Here is a 20,378-nt window from a genome sequence, read left to right as displayed (position 1 = left end):
TTTTTACCTTTTAATTTTGATCTCTGACTCATTTTGAATTAAATTTGTTATGAGTTTAGATCTGTGTAAATTCGTTTTTGTTTTACATGTAGGTGTCCAGTTTCTTCACCATTTGTTGATAAAAATTGTCTTTTCTACATTTTATTACCTTTGCTCATTTGTCAAAGATCAGTTGACTGTATTTATGTGAATCTGTTGCTGAGTTTTCTACTCTGTTCCCTTAATCTTTTTATCTCATCTTTTGTCAATACCATACTTCCTTGACTATGGTAGCTTTATAGGAAGCCTTGAAGTTGAGTGACATCAGTCTCCCAACTTTGTTTCCTTTGATATCAAATTGGCTATTCTGAGCCTTTTTCTTCTCCATAAAAACTAGATTGAGTTTCTCAATATCCATGAAGTAACTTTTTTGGATTTTGACTGGGATTGTATTGAATCTATAAATGAATTTGGGAAGAACTGACATCTTGATGATATTGAGTCTTCTTACACATGTCCTTTGATTTATTTCATCAGAGTTTTGTATGTTTCTCATATAGATTTTTTAAAAAAATTTTATTTTTAGAAAGCTTTTATTTAATATATATAAATTTCATAGGTACAGCTTTTGGATTATAGCAGTTCTTCCGCCCCATACCCACCTTCCACCTCCATTTCCGTCCCACCTCCTACTCCCTCTCCCATCCCATTGTTGTTGTTGTTGTTGTTGTTTTTGACAGGCAGAGTTAGAGGCAGAAAAGTCTTCCTTCCGTTGGTTCACCCCCACAAATGGCTGCTATGGCCAGCGCTGGCTGATCTGAAGCTAGGAGCCAGGTGCTTCCTCCTGGTCTCCCACGTGGGTGCAGGGCCCAAGCACTTGGGCCATCCCGCTGCCTTCCCAGGCCACAGCAGAGAGCTGGACTGGAAGAGGAGCAACCAGGACAGAATCCAACGCCCCAACTGGGACTAGAACCCAGGGTGCTGGCGCCGCAGGTGGAGGATTAGCCTAGTGAGCCGAGGCAGTGGCCCATCCCATTCTTCATTAAGAGTCAGTTTTAATTATCTCTATACTAGGTAAAGATTTCAACAGTTTGCACCCACACAGACACACAAAAGCATAAAGTATTGTTTGAAGACTAGTTTTACTGTTAATTCTCATAGTGCAACTCATTAAGGACAAAGATCCTACATGGGGAGCAAGTACATAATGACTTCTGTTGTTGATTTAACAATTGACACTCTTATTTATGACATCAGTGATCACCTGAGGCTCTTGTCATGAGCTGTCACGGCTATGGAAGCCTTTTGAGTCCATAGACTTTGACGTTATTTAGACAGGGCCATAATCAAAGTGGATGTTCTCTCCTCCTTTCAGAGAAAGGTACCTCCTTCTTTGTTGGCCCCTTCTTTCCACTGGGATCTTATAGGGATCTTTAACGTAGGTCATTTTTTGCCATAGTTTCTTGGCTTTCCATGCGTGAAATGCTCTCATGGGCTTTTTAGCCAGATCTAAATGCCTTAATGGCTGATTCTGAGGCCAGAGTTCTGTTTAGGCTGTTTGTCATTCTATGAGTCTTCTGTGCGTCTTGCTTCCCATGTTGAGTCATTCTCTTCTTCTATCTACTATAATTAGCAGACAATTGGTCTTATTTATCTGATCCTCTGACACTTATTCCTATCTTTATGATCAGTTATGCACTTAAAATGATCACTTTAGTAAGATGGCATTGGTACTTGCTAACTTAATTGGATTTGGAGTCCCATGGCAACTTTTTAGCTTTACCCTTAAGGAAGTCTGAGAGAACATGCACCAAACTGTACATCCCCTTTCTCTCTTATTCACACTCTTATTTTTTTTTACAGGGATCAATTTTCAACTGGATTTAAACACGCAAGAATAATCTGTGTTAAGTAAAGAGTTCAACCAATGGCATTAAATAGAAAAAGAAAATAGTAAAAAGAGTAAAATAGTAAGCTGTTCCTCGACAGTTAGTACAGTTAGTACAGTTAGTACAAGGGCTGATCAAGTCATTGCCTCTCATAGTGTGAATTTCACTTCTACAGGTTTCCTTTTAGGTGCTCAGTTAGTTGTCACAAATCAGGGAGAACATATAGTATTTGTCCCTTTGGGACTGGCTTATTTCACTCAGCAGGATGTTTTCCAGATTCCTCCATTTTGTTGCAAATGACCAGATTTCATTTTTTTTAACGCTGTGTTATATTCCATAGAGTATATTTCCCATAATTTCTTTATCCCGTCTTCTGTTGACAGGCATTTAGGTTGATTCCATGTTTTAGCTATTGTGAATTGAGCTGCATTAACGTGGAGGTGCAGATAGCTCTTTTATTTGCCAATTTAATTTCCCTTGGGTAAATTCTGAGGAGTGGAATGGCTGGGTCATATGGTAGGGCTATATTCGGATTTCTGATGTATCTCCAAACTGTCTTCTGTAGTGGCTTACCGGTTTGCATTCCCACCAGCAGTGGATTAGTGTGCCCTTTTCCCCAGCTAGATCTGGATTGGGTGGTGGTGGTTCCAGCAAGGTTCATCCTTTATGGGAAATACACTGCCTGAACTCTAAAGCTCTGCTGCAACCTCTGAGCGAGAGAGGAGGCCTTGGCAGCAATGCATAGGACATCAGATCAGAATGTCAGAGAGATTGCCATGATGATTAATATTTTAGGAATTATAAAAATAGAATCAGAACAAATGGATCCAACCATATCTCAAATAAATAAAGTAACCACTCTGAAGAGGAAGTAACCCCTGTAATACTCAAACATAGTATACTTTCAAACTCAGGATAAACAGACCTATAAACAAATAAGGAACACTTGTTTGTAGATGAGGTTTATATAATGGTATGAATAAATTTATTTTTAAAATTTACTTGACAGAGTTAGACAGTGAGACAGAGAGACAGAGAGAAAGGTCTTCCTTCTGTTGGTTCACCCCCAAAATGTCCGCTATGGCCGGTGCTGTGCCGATCCGAAGCCAGGAGCCAAGTGCTTCCTCCTGGTCTCCCACGTGGGTGCAGGGCCCAAGCACTTGGGCCATCCTCCACTGCCTTCCCTGGCTACAACAGAGAGCTGGACTGGAAGAGGCACAACCGGGACTAGAACCTGGTGCCCATATGGGATGCCAGTGCCGCAGGTGGAGGATTAACCAAGTGAGCCACGGCGCCAGCCCCTTGAATTGATAATTTTAAAACTATTTTCTGGGGCTGGCACTGTGGTGTCGTGGATAAAGCCTCTGCCTGTAGTGCTGGCATCCCATATGGGCGCTGGTTCAAGACCCGCTGCTCCAGTTCTGATCCAGCTCTCTGCTATGTCCTGGGAAAGCAGTAGAAGATGGCCCAAGTCCTTGGGCCCCTGTACCTGCGTGAGAGACATGGAAGAAGCTCCTGGCTCCTGGCTTCTGATCGGTGCAGCTCTGGCTGTTGGGGCCAACTGGGGAGTGAACCAGCCTATGGAAGACCTCTCTCTCTCTTTCTGCCTCTCCTTCTCTCTCTGTGTAACTCTGACTTTCAAGTAAATAAATAAATCTTTTAAAAAAACCTATTTTCTGTTTATTCTTGGATTAAACAAATGGGTAAGTATACTGAGAATAATGAAAACTAGATTTTTCATTATTAGAAAAGAAATTTTATACACAAACTGTACAATTTTATGTAACAATGGAATTAAAAGATACGTTTAACACAAAAAAATTTAGCTTTAAAATTTTTACTTATTTATTTATTTGGAAAACAGAGAGAAGGGACAGAAATCTTCCATGTACTGGTTCACTGTACAAATGCCTGCCGCAGCCAGGGATGGGCCAGGCCAAAGCAGGAGCCTGGAACTTAGTCTGGAACTCAGTCTCATATGGCTAATGGTGACCCAAATACTTGGGCCATCACCTGCTGCCTCCCAGGGTGCAAATTAACAGGAACTATCCTATGCAGCATCTTTTTTTTTTTTTTTTTTTTGGACAGGCAGAGTGGACAGTGAGAGAGAGAGACAGAAAGGTCTTCCTTTGCTGTTGGTTCACCCTCCAATGGCCGCCGTGGCCGGTGCACAGTGCTGATCCGAAGGCAGGAGCCAGGTGCTTCTCCTGGTCTCCCATATGGGTGCAGGGCCCAAGCACTTGGGCCATCCTCCACTGCCTTCCTGGGCCACAGCAGAGAGCTGGCCTGGAAGAGGGGCAACTGAGACAGAATCCTGTGCCCTGACTGGGACTAGAACCCAGTGTGCTGGCACCACAGGCAGAGGATTAGCCTATTGAGCCACAGCGCCGGCCCCTATGCAGCATCTTAACTGCTTTGCCAAATACCTGTCCTTGTCCAAAAAAGTTTTTGATGTTCATGTAGTTCTTTCCGTAGTACACATTTTTCCATGAACTCTTTGAAATACCCTTATATGGAAAAGGCGGAAGGCCAGAATTAGCACTGTGATATTGGATTTGAATGGGAGGTCATGAACTCATAGTTTTTAGTATCTGTATATGTAATGATACACAATATACCCATACATTATATATGTATATATTTCTCATATAGACTTATGTATTTATGCATGCACACACATATGTGTGTCCTAGCTTTGTTTGCTAAAAGGACCTAAAGGCAATTCATCTTCCTATAATAATAAACACACCCAACTCCCATATATTGGTTTCTAAATCATTTTCCACTAAAAAGAAACCAGAGCTTTTTGTAGAAATGGGTCAAACCACAACATGAACCTGCAATATTTTATCATGTCAAGAAGTTAGAAAATGTTCAAAGGATGAAGAGGACATGTGAAAAAGAATGGGAGTAAGTTTGAAAAAGCTTCCACTGGCCAAATAAATAATGTTAGTAACAGATTCTAACCCATTAAGAAAATAAGAATCTGTAGGTATATACAAATATAAGTAAGTGAATGAATAAGTTAGGAGCTAAAATGGAATTAGAAAATGACCATCCGTGCACAGTTAAATTACTTAATTTGTGCAAGACCATCTCTGGGTACCAAAATTATTGAGTGAAACTTAATTAAGAACATGATATTCACATAGTTTTAAGGTGATAACTTATAAAATATTTACTTATTTACAGGGAGAAAAATACATAGCAGCTGTGTAGTAGAGAAAGCTGACAAATGTTCACTTAATCAAGTAATCAATATTAGTATCCCTGATAAAGGTAGCCTCTAATATTATGCAGTGAAAAGGATACATTATTTTGTGACATTCCAGCAAAAATGCGTAGCCTGAGTTTAACCACGAAATACTGTAGACAAATATGAGGTTTGTTCTGTCTGTGAACCGGTGAGAGAGAGAGAGTGATCTTCCATCTGTTGCTTCACTCCTCCAGTTGCTGCAATGGCCAGGGCTGAGGCAGGCCAAAACCAGGATCCAGAAGCTTATCCAGGACTTAAAGGACTTGGGCTGTCTTCCACTGCTTTCCCAGGCACATTAGCAGGGAGCCAGATAGTATGTGGAGCAGCCGTGACTTGAATCAGCACCCATAAGGAATGATGGCATTGTAGGCAATGGCTTTACACACCACACCACTTTGCTAACTCCATGATCTAATAAAACTTTTTAAATCTTTTGTGTGTGTGTGTGTGTGTGTGTTTGAATTGATTCTGCAAAGTTGCCTAATGTCACAAAGTATTAAAATTGGAATTTGAATTTAGTTTGTCTTAATATTATACTATCAACTTTTATCAAGGTTGATTAAAAAAGATTGAAAATATTTGGTTTGAATTGCCTTAATACCTCAAATACCATTTCATAGCATATTTTGCTTGTATAGTTTTCTCCTTAAGTTAGAGATTTTAAATATGCAGGTTAATAGACACTTTTTTTATGGCACTCTGCATTTTTGGAAGCTAAATCTGATTTCTTTAACTTTAGTATGTAATATTTACTCTTTACCAACATATAGTTTTCTTTTTAAGATTTTATTTATTTATTTGAGAGGTAGACTTACAGACAGTGAGAGGGAGAGACAGAAAGATCTTCCTTCCATTGGTTCATTCCCCAAATGGCTGCAACGGCCGGAGCTGCGCTGATCCGGAGCCAGGTGCTTCCTCCTGGTCTCCCATGTGGGTGCAGCGGCCCAAGGACTTGGGCCATCTTCCACTGCCTTCCCAGGCCACAACAGAGAGCTGGATTGGAAGAGGAGCAGCTAGGGCCAGCGCCAAGGCTCAGTAGGCTAATCCTCTGCCTGCGGCACCGGCACACCGGGTTCTAGTCCCGGTCAGGGTACCAGATTCTGTCCCGGTTGCCCCTCTTCCAGGCCAGTGCTCTGCTTTGGCCTGGGAGTGCAGTGGAGGATGGCCCAAGTGCTTGGGCCCTGCACCCCATGGGAGACCAGGAAAAGCACCTGGCTCCTGCCTTTTGATCAGCGTGGTGTGCCGGCCGCGGTGGCCATTGGAGGGTGAACCAACGGCAAAGGAAGACCTTTCTGTCTCTCTCTCTCACTGTCCACTCTGCCTGTCCAAAAAAAAGGAAGAGGAGCAGCTGGGACTAGAAGTGGCACCAGCATCTCATATGGCAGAGGATCACCTACTGCGCCATGGCGCAGGCCCTCAGCATGTAGTTTTCTTTGGGGATAGGAAGAAATAAAATTAGAAACCAAATCCCAAGCCACAATTTTTTTAAAAAAGATTTCTTTATTTATTTGACAAAGTTACAAGAGAGAAGGAGAGACAGAGAGATCTTCCATCTGCTGGTTCATACCCCAGATGGCCAGGTATGGGCCAGGCTGAATCCAGGAGCCTGGAACTTCATCCAGGTCTCCCACATGGGTAGGAGGGGCCCAAACACTTGGGCTGTCTTCCACCGCTTTTCCAAGGCCATCATCAGGGAGCTGGATTGGAAGCACAGCAGCCAGGACACAAACTGGTGCCACATGGCACCAGACGGCAGCCTAACCTGCATTGCTACTGCACTGGTCCCCAAGCCACATTCTTAAAAACGCTTTGCCAAAGTACTAATTGTTAGAAGAAAATTAGTAGAATTTTTTTTTTTATTGTGCATGAAAAGGGAAGTACAGATATGATTATGGAATTAAACTGTGGTCATTTTGAATAAGTTTCCCTTGTATTTCAGTGACCTCTGGGTTTATTTTCCACCATACTCTAACAACATGTCTGTTTTTTGTTGCTATAAAAATTTCTACCAGTGCCAGATATTGATCTTTTATGACACCACTCTCTACCTGTTTTGGGTACCTAGGCTTGAAGGCGTCAAGGAATACATGTGGAATGAGATTTGTGACAGTTGCCCTCAACAAATAACAAATGTATTATTTGTTTGTCTCTTTATGTATATACAGTATTTTATTTCAGTGATATAGTAGTTTACCTCTAGGAATTTGACTTTTATTGGGGGCATTATTTGTTATGTGTTAAAGGCAATTGCTCTACATTAGTGTGTGGATCTTGAAGTTGCTGCAGTGACTTGGATTGACTGTCTTCCTTATACCATGGTAATCAAGTCTTGTTTTCTGGGAGAAAATTGAGAGCCTCCTTCTTTTTTTATTTTGAGTACTTGTGTTTTGTCTGGAGTTACCATATCATGTAATGCCATAATAATTATGTTACTGAGAACAACTTTGTGAGATGTATATTGTTCTCATTTTTACAGATGAGGAAATTGAGACTTGGTGAAGTTTCGAAACTTGTCCAAAGTCACACAGCTTGTAAAGGGCACAGCCAAGAATCAGAGCCAGGTCTGTCCAACTTCAAAACTGTTAATCATGGCCATGAAACTTTGAAATAGCTGTGAAGTGTCAACCTATGATAAGTTATTTTGGTATTAATATTATTTAACTGTTGTATAATTTTTTAAAAAATTATTTATTTATTTTAAATGCAGAGTTACATAGAGGCAGAGACAGAGAGAGAGAAGTCTTCATTTGCTGGTTCACTCCCCAGATGGCCAGAGCTGAGCCGATCCAAAGCCAGGAGCTTCTTCCGGATCTCCCACACGCATGCAGGGGCCCAAGGGCTTGGGCCATCTTCCACTGCTTTCCCAGGCAATAGCAGAGAGCTGGATGGGAAATGGAGCAGCCGAATCTCGAACCAGCGCCCACATGGAATGTCAGAACTGTAGGTGGCAGCTTTATTCCGCTACACCACAGTGCTGGCCCATGTAGAATTCTTTTTTTTTTTTTTTTTTTTTTAAAGATTTATTTATTTATTTGAAAGTCAGAGTTACACAGAAAAAAGGAGAGTCAGAGAGAGAGAGCGAGCGAGAGAGAGGTCTTCCATCTGTTGGTTCACTCCCCAGTTGGCCACAAAGGCCAGACCTATGCCAGTCCAAAACCAGGAATCAGGAGCTTCTTCTGGGTCTCCCACGTGGGTACAGGGGTCCAAGGACTTGGGCCATCTTGTACTGCTTTCTCAGACTATAGCAGAGAGTGGGATCAGAAGTGGAGCAGCCGGATCTTGAACTGGCCCTCATATGGAATGCCAGCACTGCAGGTGGTGGCTTTACCCACTATGCCACAGCGCTGGCACCCATGTATAATTCTTAATAATAACTTTAACAGCTTATTTTTATCCTTGAAAGTAATTTATCTTTCATATATTGTAAAAAGCAATACAATATAGTAATTAATGTTCTGAATTCTTGAGACAAACTACTTGGGTATGAATCCCTAAGCTTCTCCACTTGTGTGACATTGGAAAAATTACTTAACTTTTCCACACCTCAGTTTTCCTATCAGTAAAATGATGATGGTAATATTATCTGTTTGATAAGGTTGTAAAGATTAAATGTGTACAAAGCATTAATATTGGTGCCTGGCACATAGTAAGCATATATGTCAACTGTTATATTATCGTCTCCTAGCAATAGAGAAAGCAAATGGTCATTATTTCTAATTTTCTGTTAGAAAATTTGGATAAAGCAAAGTGTAACCAACAATGCGGAGTATCACAAAACTTGCATAAACCAAAACTAAACTTGAGTTAGAGCTAAAGATCACTCCTTTGATTAAGTTCAGATCTATTGTGAAGTAAAACAGAACTGCTTATAGGTCTCACATGTATAAGGGTCTTCCATATATAAGAACTACACATGGGCCTACTGTAGATACTCTTTGAACCTTATGGGACTGTTACGTTAAAATGTTTTGTCTGTTTTCTCTTCAGAGTGCAATTTAGAACAAATGACTGCATTTTCATATGGCTTTTAAGGAGGTGGTATTTTGGCAATGTTGATAGGTAATTACCAAGAGCTGAAACATTATGTGTTCTATAAAATGTTGGCAGGGCCGGCGCCGTGGTATAGCTGATCAGCACAGCTCCGACCATGGAGGCCAATTGGGGAGTGAATCAGTGGATGGAAGATCTCTCTCTCTCTCTCTCTGTCTCTCTGTCTCTCTGCCTCTCTGCCTCTCCTTCTCTATGTACTCTGACTTTCAAATAAAATAAGTAAATCTTTAAAAAAAAAAAAAAAAAGAAAGAAAAGAATTAAGAGTTCAGGACCAGGGCTGGCATTGTGGCACAGTATAATAAGTCAATACTTGTGACACTGGCACCCCACATAAGTGTGCCAGTTCAAGTCCAACTGTTCTGCCTGTGATCCATCTCCCTGCTATCATGCCTGGGGAAGCAGAGGAAGATAGCACAAGTACCTGGATCTCTGTCACCCATTTGGGAGTCCTGGAGCAATTTCTGGGGTCCTGGCTTTCACCTGGCCCATCTCTGGCCATTGTGGCCATTTGAGGAGTGAACCAGAGGATGGAAGGAATCTGTGTATGTTTGCACATGTACATGTATGTATGTCAGTCCACTTTTCTTATTTATTTTAAAGATGTGTTTATTTGAGAGGCAGAGTTAGAAGAAGAGACAGAAAGGTCTTCCATCCACTGGTTCACTCCCCAAGTGGCCACAAGGGCTGGAGCTGAGCCAATTTGATGCCAGGAGCCAGGAGCCAGGAGCTTCTTCTAGGTTCCCCAAGCTGGTGCAGGGGCCCAAGGACTTGGGCCATCTTGTACTGCTTTCCCAGGCCATAGCAGAGAGCGGGATTGGAAGTAGAGCAGCCAGGATTCGAACTGGTGCCCATATGGAATGCAGGCACCACAGGGAGAGGCTTAGCTCACCATGTCACAGTGCCAACCCCTATCAGTCTGTTTTTCTTTCTTTCTTTCTTTCTTTCTTTCTTTCTTTCTTTCTTTCTTTCTTTCTTTCTTTCTTTCTTTCTTTTTTTTTTAGATTTTATTTATTGATTTGACAGAGTTACAGACAGTCAGAGGGAGAGACAGAGACAGAAAGAAAGGTCTTCCTTCCATTGGTTCACTCCCCAGATGGCCGCAAAATGGACTGGAGCTGCGCTGATCCGAAGCCAGGAGCCAGCAGCTTCTTCCAGGTCTCCCACACAGGTGCAGGGCCCAAGCTCTTGGCCCATCCTCCACTGCTTTCCCAGACCACAGCAGAGAACTGGATTGGAAGAACAACAGCCGGGACTAGAACCGGCACCCACATGGGATGCTGGCAACGCAGGCAGAGGATTAACCAAGTGAGCCACAGCGCAAGCCCCTATCAGTCTGTTTTTCAATAGGAAGATTTTATTTAAAAAGTTCAGGGTCCACCCAGCATGAAAAAAATCTAATGGGAGACCCTTTCCACATGAATCCACAAAGGTTTCTTCCTTTGGAAAGTCATGAACCAGAAGTACACCCACTTTACACCATCCCTACACCTCACCCAGATTGCAACTAGGAAAATTGTTTTCCTAGTGGAGAACAGAATAAAGACTCCTAAGAGGCCATAAATATAAGCAGGCCCATAGATATATATGCAGCTCAAATTCACTCTGTTGGTCCAAAATGCCTCAAGTGATGAATTTATTTTAAGGTGTCAACAAACTCTATATTTTGGAGCACCTGGAAAAAAAAAAAAAACAAAAAACAAAGAATACCCAAAAATATTTTTCCAGGGAGAATAAGCAGGTCATAGTCAAAATCCCACATACAATAAATGAAAAGAAACTACACTCAGACAAAGAATCTGAAACTTCAAAAACAGAAACTAAGAGAAGAGTTTAAAAGCAACGATAGGCTAAAAAAATCCACTCAAAGAACAACTATTAGATAGTTAATATATCAGTAAGAACTACAGAAACCAGAAGAGAGTGGAATTATTTCTTCTGAGGGCTTAAACAATACAAAAGGGGCCGGCGTTGCGGTGTAATGGATAAAGCCACCACCATCTGCAATATTAGCATTGCATATGGGTGCCAGTTCAAGTCCCAAATACTCTACTTCTGATCCAGCTCCTTGCTAATGTGCCTGGGAAAAGCAACAGAAGATGGCTCAAGTCCTTGTGCCTCTGTACACACGTGGGAGACCCGGAAGAATCTCCTTTCTGGCCCATCTCTGGCCATTGTGACCATTTGGGGAGTGAACCAGCAGATGGAAGATCTCTCTGTCTTCCCCTCTCTCTGTAGCTCTGCCTTTCAAATAAATAAAATAAATCTTTAAAAAATACAAAAAAATTGCCAACCCATAATTATTTTAATTAATTAATCTGAAAGAGGGTAGGAGAGACAGAGAGAGAGAAGGATTATCCACCTGCTGGGTGCAGGTACCTGGATCAGAAGCAGAGCTGGGACTTGTGCTTAGGCACTCTGATATGGGATGCAGGCATTCTAGGCAGCATCTTAAACACTGCATCAAAAGCTTGTTCCCTCCTTCACTATTTTGTCAGTCCTTAAATTCTTGTAAGATTTCTTTGACATAAAATTTTATCCACCACATTTCATTGTTTTCAGTGAGAATGTTGGTTAAGTAATCTACCCTAATATGTATTTGGAAAATGATATTATCTTCCACTTCCTATGATTTTTCTTTTTATAATTTGTTAAGATAGATGCCTAACTCATCAATTATTGGTCTTAATTTTCAAATGTAAGCATTTGAACTACACATATTAAAGTAGCTTATGAGTTTGGGGATGGAATATTTCATTATTGTATACATATAAAGTTTAAAAATTTCTGTTGTAATCACCTGGACACAGAGTGTCATTTTATTAACAATTAAAGAAAGTGTGTATGTGTATTGAATCACGGCATAGGTTGTGACATTTATAATAGCAATCGATTTAGCTTGTTCATAAGAGGAGGTTAATACTTAACGTAAGTTAGGATTACCTTGGATAAAAAAATCAGAAACCAATGCTTCCTACCTTAACAAGTTAAAAAATTTGCTGATGTTCAAGGAAGAATTGGATCAATGAAACTAAAAAGGTAATTACAAAATGCAAAGCACTATGAAGGAAATGTAAACAGTAGTTTAATAAAGAATTATTGAGGATTGTATTTAGAAAATGGAAAAAAGAAGGCCTTTTCAATGATATAGCATTTAAGATGACAGCACAGGTGTTGGGTCATAGTTGGGTAAAAAGTTGCTTGTAACACTTGCATCCATATCTGAGTGTGTGTTTGAGTCCTGAGTACTCCGCTTTTGATCCAGCTTCTTGCTAATGCATCATGAGAAGTAGCAGTAGGTGGCTCAGTTGCTCAGACCCCTGCCACCCATTTGGGAGAGGTGGAGTTGTGGGCTCCTGGCTGTTGCAGGCATTTGGGGAGTGAACCAGCAGATAAGATAGAAGATCTCTGTCTATGCCTTTCTTTCTGTTGTTCTGGCTTTCAAATAATTAAATAAATAAATATTTTTTAAAAAAAGATTTATTTATTTATTTGAAAGGCAGAGTTACAGAGAGGCAGAGGCAGAGACAGAGAGGTCTTCCATCTGCTGGTTCACTCGCCAGTTGGCTGCAATGACTGGAGCTGCGCCGATCTGAAGCCAGGAGCCAGGAGCTTCCTCTGGGTCTCCCATGTGGGTGCAGGGGCCCAAGGACTCGGGCCATCTTCTGCTGCTTTCCCAGGCCATAGCAGAGAGCTGGATGGGAAGTGGAGCAGCCAGAACTCGAACCAACGCCCATATGGGTTGCCGGCACTGCAGGCAGTGGCTTTACCTGCCAAGCCACAGCACTGGCCCTGATAAATAAATCTTTAAAAGAAAAACAGAATTGAAGAGATGAATTTGTCAAAGGGGAGTAGAGCTGGTTTTGCAGCTTATTTGTTTCTTTAATTTTTCCAGTGGCATTTCCCCTTGTTCTGCCCTCCCTTCTACTCCTCCTCCCTGCCACTCTCAGCCAAATATATTTTTATTCTAGTCTGTCTTTTCAGATTCCAGCACCTTTTTCTCATCCCACACTTGACAGATGCTTAGAGGAGGAAAGTCAGTGTAAAAAGTAGGATAGCATTCTTAGCAGTTCTGCCCTTTTTCATCAAGATGTTCCTTGCTAAATCAGTCTTCGCTATATTACAACAAAATCATTTTTTTTCTGTAAGATTTAATTCTTGAAATAATATCCTGATGAGGTCAGTCTGTATATATGTGTGTTGTGGGATTCCATGTGATGGGCATATGTGAGTCTTAACATGCTTTAAAAAGTGAGGTTTCGCCAAATCGGAAATTCATTTCTCCAACTCTCAGTTGAAAGGCAAGTGACCAACTAAAAGATAGCATTGGTTTTATAAGTGCAAGAAAATGCTCTCAAAAAAGATGGCTTTAAAAAGACGCTTCTGGGGCCAGTGTTGTGGCGTAATGGGTAAAGCTGCCACCTGCAATGCCAGCATCCCACTTGGGTACCAGTTCGAGTCTTGTCTGCTCTTCTCCCAACCAGCTCCAGCTAATATGCCTGCGAATGAAGGGAGGGCGTGTATGATGGGAAGAATCATTATTTCCTAAAGTTGTATGTATGAAACTTGTACTTATTAAATAAATTTTTTAAATGACTTATTTTTAGGCAAATTAGGTCAATTAGATCAATATCTAATTCAGAATTCCTAGGATTCATTGATTTGGTAGGGTCCTCTGGCCATGCTGAGAGGCTAGGATTCTTTACATTTTTTCCCACTTTTTAATTTGATAAAATAAACGGATTTGTTTTCCTTCACTGTATGTATAGAAAGCAAGTTTCCTACCTCTTGAGAAATAGTTGAAATCAGAGAAAGAAAACTCAAAAATAAAATACTTTATGCTTATTTAAAATACTCTACATAAATGTTTTGATGATTTAACTTGGTGTATTTTAGCTTTGATTTTAGTGAGTGAACAACTTTTTTTGGCCAGAGAGGTGTATGTTTTCTTTTTTTGTAACTTTCTCATGAAATTCTGGAGTAGAAGCATGACTGAACATACAATGAAATTGTGTAATTTCACGTTAACCATGTTTGTTTAGAGAGTGGTAAAACAACAGTGAGAGTTAAAATCGGTTTAAATACTTAGGTGATTCCGTCAACAGTCCTACTCAGTGAGCTTCTGCTGTACAGTGTTTTTGTGTTTCCCACAGTGTGAGCATGTTGTATGGTTCTTGTGGTAGATATTTTTCTTGTAACATTGCCCCTGAATGAGCTACTTCAGCTGTGTTCATTTGAAAATAGCAAACTGTTTCATCCTAGAAAAAAAAACCCTGGCTGCATGGGATTTACTGTAAGATAGTGTAGTGTTGTATTTTATGGATGATTTACAATACTCTCAAGGTAATTTTTGGATTTATATGGTTTTTCCTTTTACCTTTGGAATTTTTTATTTTATTTATTTATTTATTTATTTATTTTTTTGACAGGCAGAGTGGACAGTGAGAGAGAAACAGAGAGAAAGGTCTTCCTTTTTGGCCATTGGTTCACCCTCCAATGGCCGCCGCCGCTGGCCCACCGCGCTGATCTGAAGGCAGGAGCCAGGTGCTTCTCCTGGTCTCCCATGGGGTGCAGGGCCCAAGCACTTGGGCCATCCTTCACTGCACTCCTGGGCCATAGCAGAGAGCTGGCCTAGAAGAGGGGCAACTAGGACAGAATCCGGCGCCCCGACCGGGACTAGAACCCAGTGTGCCGGTGCCGCAAGGCGGAGGATTAGCCTATTGAGCCGTGGCGCGGCCACCTTTGGAATTTAACACCTGCATAAAATTAGAGTCTCCTGAAAAAGGAAGTCTAGCTAATTTAAGGTAATTTGTGTGCACTAATTTTTTTTCCAGATATTTACAATGATGTCCATAGTTCTAAAATTTAGATTATGCATTGTTATATTTGGAATTAATGTTGTAAACATTACAGAAGCATCTTGATTACTTGGTCTTTTTATTTATTTATTAAGATTTATTTGTTTGAGAGGCAGAGTTAGAGAGAGAGAGGGAGGGAGGGAGGGAGGGAGAGAGAGAGTCACTCTCCAAATGGTTGTGATGGCTGGAGCTAGGCAGATCCAAAGCCAGGAGCCAGGAGCTTCTTCCAGGTCTCCCACATGGGTACAGGGGCCCAAGGACTTAGGTCATCTACCACTTTCCCAGGCCATAGCAGAGAGCAGGATGAAAACGAAATAGTTGGAACTTGAATTGGCGCCCTTATGGGATGCCAGCACTCTAGGCATTGCCTTTACCCGCTATGCCATAGCACTGGCCCCCAATAACTTTATTCTTTCTAGTAAAAATGAATCTTAGTTTTTAAAAAAGATTTATTTACTTATTTGAGAGTTAGAGAAGGAGAGATATCATCTGCTGGTTCGTTCCCCAAATTATTGCAATGGCCAGGGCTGAGCTAGACTGAAGCCAGGAGTCAGGGGCTTCTTCCAGGTCTCCCATGTAGTTATAGGGGCCCAGGCATTGGGCTGTCTTCCACTGCTTTCCCAGGCCGTTTGCAGAGAGCTGGATCAGAAATGGAGCAGCTGAGACTAGAACCAGTACCCATATGGGATGTCAGCACTGCAAATGGTGGCTTAACCCTCTGTGCCACAGTGCTGGCCCTGAAACTTGAATTTTATAACTGTTGTTTGACATATTCTTACTTTTTGGTAGATATTTCTTTTTTTTTTTTTTTTTTTTTTTTAAGATTTATTTATTTGAGAGACAGAGTTACAGAGAGAGAGATAGAGACAGAGTTCTTCCATCCACTGGTTTGCTCCCCAGATGGCTGCAACAGCTGGAGCTCTGCCAATCCGAAGCCAGGAGCCAGGAGCTTCTTCCAGGTCTCCCACGTGGATGCAGAGGCCCAAGTACTTGGGCCATCTTCTACCGCTATCCCAGGCCACAACAGAGAGCTGGATCGGAAGAGAAGCAGCTGGGACTAGAACAGGCACCCATATGGGATGCCTACACTTCAGGCCAGGGCTTTAACCCACTGTTCCACAGTTCTGGCCCCTAGATGTTTCATAATTATGTTGTGTGTATGTATTTCTGTACCTCTCTTTCTATACTCAGTTCCAGAAGTATTTTAAACTGCTTTCCATCTAATTAAACATATAAAATGGTTGATATATTCAAGAGAATATGTGTAACATATGTAGGTGTATAGCATAGTGAAATGAAAATTTCTGTTTCTACTACTCTAAGAATTAAAACATTGCTAGAATGTTTGGTGTCCCAATGTGATGCCTTCCTGGTTGGTATCATTTTATTTTATTTTATTTATTTATTTATTTTTTGACAGGCAGAGTGGACAGTGAGAGAGAGAGACAGAGAGAAAGGTCTTCCTTTGCCGTTGGTTCACCCTCCAATGGCCGCCGCGGCCGGCGCGCTGCAGCCGGCGCACCGCACTGATCCGATGGCAGGAGCCAGGTACTTCTCCTGGTCTCCCATGGGGTGCAGGGCCCAAGTACCTGGGCCATCCTCCACTGCACCCCCTGGCCACAGCAGTGAGCTGGCCTGGAAAAGGGGCAACCGGGACAGAATCCGGCGCCCCAACCAGGACTAGAACCCTGTGTGCCGGCGCCCCTAGGCGGAGGATTAGCCTAGTGAGCCGCGGCGCCGGCTGGTATCATTTTTTTGTTTACTACATCATCTGTGTAACCCCAAATGTTACCCTGTTTAGTATTGTGTATTGGGGGTAGGGAGCTTCAGAAAGTGCATGAAAAATTTCCATTGGCTTTTAATTACATTTTCCACGAACTTTCTGTAGCTCCTTTGTATTTTGAAAGGCAGTGTAATACAGAGAGCAAGAGCACAGACTCTGGTGTCAGGAGGTCCCAACACTTTTACCAGTTGTGATTTTGGGTAAATTACTTCTCTGTATCTGATGTTTCCTCACCTAAGATGTAGATAAAAAATAAAATCTACAGGGCTGTTATGAGGATTTCATGAGCCATTTAGTTTTGCAAAGTGCTTAGAACAATGCCTGGTACATGGTCAATATTCTTTGCGTTTTAGTAGTTAACTGTTTATAAAAAGGAATCATAACATACTGTATTCTTCTGAAATGTGCCCCTTCCCTAACACATTTGGGAGCTTCATCTGTCTCGCTGGTTATAGCTGTAGATCATTCGTTTTTACTGCTGTGTGGTGTGTGTGTGTGTGTGGTTTTTTTTTGTTGTTGTTGTTGTTGTTTACAGGCAGAGTGGACAGAGAGAGACAGAGAGAAAGGTCTTCCTTTGCCGTTGGTTCATCCTCCAATGGCTGCCGCGGCCGGCGCACTGCGCTGATCTGAAGGCAGGAGCCAGGTGCTTCTCCTGGTCTCCCAGGCGGGTGCAGGGCCCAAGCACTTGGGCCATCCTCCACTGCACTCCCTGGCCACAGCAGAGAGCTGGCCTGGAAGAGGGGCAACCGGGACAGAATCCAGCGCCCTGACCAGGACTAGAACCCGGTGTGCCAGCACTGCTAGGTGGAGGATTAGCCTATTGAGCCGCGGCGCCGGCCCATGCTGTGTGGTGTTCTAATATGTTAATATCCTTTTTTAAAAAATACTGTATTTAGTTGAGAGGTAGTTACAGATAGAGAGATGGAGAGGGCCCGGTGCCATGGCTCACTTGGTTAATCCTCAGCCTGCGGCGCCGGCATCCTATATGGGCTCTGGGTTCTAGTCCCGGTTGCTCCTCTTCCAGTCCAGCTCTCTGCTGTGGCCTGGGAGGGCAGTGGAGGATGGCCTAGGTGCTTGGGCCCCTGTACCTAGGAAGAAGCACCTGGCTCCTGGCTTCAGATTGGCACAGCGCCGGCCGTGGCGGCCATTTGGTGGATGAACCAACAGAAGGAAGACCTATCTCTGTGTCTTTCTTTCTCACTGTCTATGACTCTACCTGTCAAATAAATTGAAAAAAGAAAAAAGAGAGGGAGAAAGGGAGGAAGGGAAGGGAGAGAGAGAGGTCTTCCATCCGCTGATTCACTCCCTAAATGGCCACATTGGCTGGAGCTGGGCCGATCTGAAGCCAGGAGCCAGGTGCTTCTTCTGGGTCTCCCACGTGGGTGCAGGGACCCAAGTTCCTGGGCCATCTTCTACTGCTTTCCCAGGCCATAGCATAGAGCTGGATTGGAAGACGAGCAACTGGTACTAACCGTTGCCAATATAGAATGCCGGTGCTGCAGGTGGAGGCTTAGTCCACTACCTCACAGTGCCAGCCCCCATGAATGTTCCATATTTCATCTGTTGGTGAATATTTCGGTTTTGGTGTTCCTTATTATTTTACTTTTACAGACAGTAAGTAATGCTACGCAGACATTATTCTAAGTTTCTCTAGGGTATATACCTAAAAATAGACTTGCTGGTTGTAAGCATGTATGCATCTTAAGCTTTCCTAGATAATGCTCAGTTATTTTCCAACTTTCCTAGATTGATGCTAAGTATCACTTTATGCTCCTATAAGAGTGCCTGTTGCTCCATATGTTATTGTCTGATTTCTGTAATATTTGCCAAACCGATAAATGCAAAATGGTGTATGATTTTTGATGATTACACTTATTGACGCTACTATACTTTTTTTTTTTAAAGATTTATTTATTTATTTGAAAGGTAGAGTTACAGAGAGAGAGAGAGAGAGAGAGAGAGAGAGAGTCTTCCATCCGCTGGTTCACTCCCCAAATGGCTGGAATGGCTAGAGCTGAGCTGATCTGAAGCCAGGAGCCAGGAGCTTCTTCCAGGTCTCTCACGCGGGTGCAGGGGCCATCTTTTATTGCCTTCCCAAGTCACAGCAGAGGGCTGGATGAGAATTGGAGCAGCTGGGTCTCGAACAGCCCATATGGGATACTGACTCTGCAAGCGGTGGCTTTATCTGCTGTGCCACAGCGCCGGTCCCTGGTGTATGATGTTTTGATTTGCATTTTCCTGATCACTAATGAGGTTAAACATTTTTTCCCTGTGCTCATTAGACATTTCTCTTCCTTTGTGAAATACTTGTTTGTACGCTTAGCCCATTTCCTATTAATTCTGTATTTTAACAGATGTATGATTTGTTATTTATGTTTAGAAATTCTGTAACTATTCAGATGCTAACATTTCATTTATTTATATAGTATATAACTTTTCCCAGTTTGTGTCTTGTCTTTAATCCACAGATAGATTTTTTTTTTTAATTTTGTTTATTTGAAAGGCAGAGTAACACAAAGAGGGACAGAAAGAGAGATCTTTGATCTACTGGTACACTCCTAAATACCCACAACAATTGGGGCTAGGCTAGGCCGAAGCCAGGAGCTTGGAACTCCATCAGGGTCTCCCACATGGGTGGCAGTTGCTCAAGTGTCTGGGCCATCTTCCAGTTTTTTTCCCAGGCTCATTAAGAGGGAACTGCATCAGAAACAGAGCATATGGGATGTCAGCCTTCCAGGCAGTGCTTTAACCCACTACACCACAATACCAGCCACAGGTAAATGATCTTTCACACACTTTTATAGATCCGGGGAAAATCTTTTGTTAGACTCATGTCTTGCTTGGGATATGTTGAGTATAGTTTCCAGAATCCTTAAACTATACTTTTTAAAATTTTATCTCTCTGGGGTTCTAATTCCTCCATTCCAGTGTAAATAACCACTATAGAAAAATAGTCTTGGGGCCAGTGTTGTGGCACAGCAGTTTGAGCTGCTGCTTGTAACTCCAGCATCCCATGTCAAAGTGCCAGTTTGAGTCCCAATTGCTCCACTTTTTTTTTTTTTTTAAGATTAATTAATTTATTTGTAAAGCAGAGTTACAGAGAGGCAGAGGTAGAGAGAGGTCTTCCATCTGCTGGTTTACTCCTCAGATAGCCTCAGCGGTTGGAGCTGGGCCGATCTGAATCCAGGAGCCAGGAGCTTCGTCCGGGTCTCCTGCTCGAGTGCAGGGGCCCAAGGACTTGGCCATCTTCCACTGCCCTCCCAGGCCATAGCAGAGGGCTGGATTGGAAGTGGAGCAGCCAGTACACGAACCAGCACCCAAATGGGATGCCAGCACTACAGGCAGTGGCTTTATCCACTATGCTACAGCACCGGCCCCTGCTCCCTGATCCAACTCCCTGCTGATGTGCCTGAGAAAGCAGCAAAAGATGGCCCAAGTGTTTGGGCCCCTGCTGTCCACATGGGAGTTAAGATAGAGTTCCTGGTTCCAGGCTTTGGCCTTGTTCAGACCTGGATTTGTAGCCATCTGAAGAGTGAAATGGTGGGTGAAACATCTCTCTTGCTCT

The 20,378-nt window shown here is 42.4% G+C and overlaps 1 protein-coding gene across 50 annotated transcripts in view; it reads left to right on the top strand.

Moving 5' to 3' along the window:
* Nucleotides 1–20,378, top strand: part of NUMB (NUMB endocytic adaptor protein) — a 175,336-nt gene that overhangs the window by 66,460 nt on the left and 88,498 nt on the right. For 25 of the 50 annotated variants that reach the window (XM_089322316.1, XM_070065235.2, XM_070065247.2 and 22 more), the window contains one exon: nucleotides 7,601–7,685. The exons of the other annotated variants lie outside the window; for them this stretch is intronic. The gene's annotated coding sequence lies outside the window, so the exon portion shown is untranslated. The remainder of the gene's footprint in view (nucleotides 1–7,600; nucleotides 7,686–20,378) is intronic. 50 annotated transcript variants of the gene reach the window in all.

This window comes from Oryctolagus cuniculus, chromosome 20 (genome assembly GCF_051225735.1).
Source record: "Oryctolagus cuniculus isolate XC-2025 breed Fujian yellow rabbit chromosome 20, ASM5122573v1, whole genome shotgun sequence".
Taxonomy (NCBI): domain Eukaryota; kingdom Metazoa; phylum Chordata; class Mammalia; order Lagomorpha; family Leporidae; genus Oryctolagus; species Oryctolagus cuniculus.
This window is presented reverse-complemented; position numbering and strand designations above follow the sequence as displayed.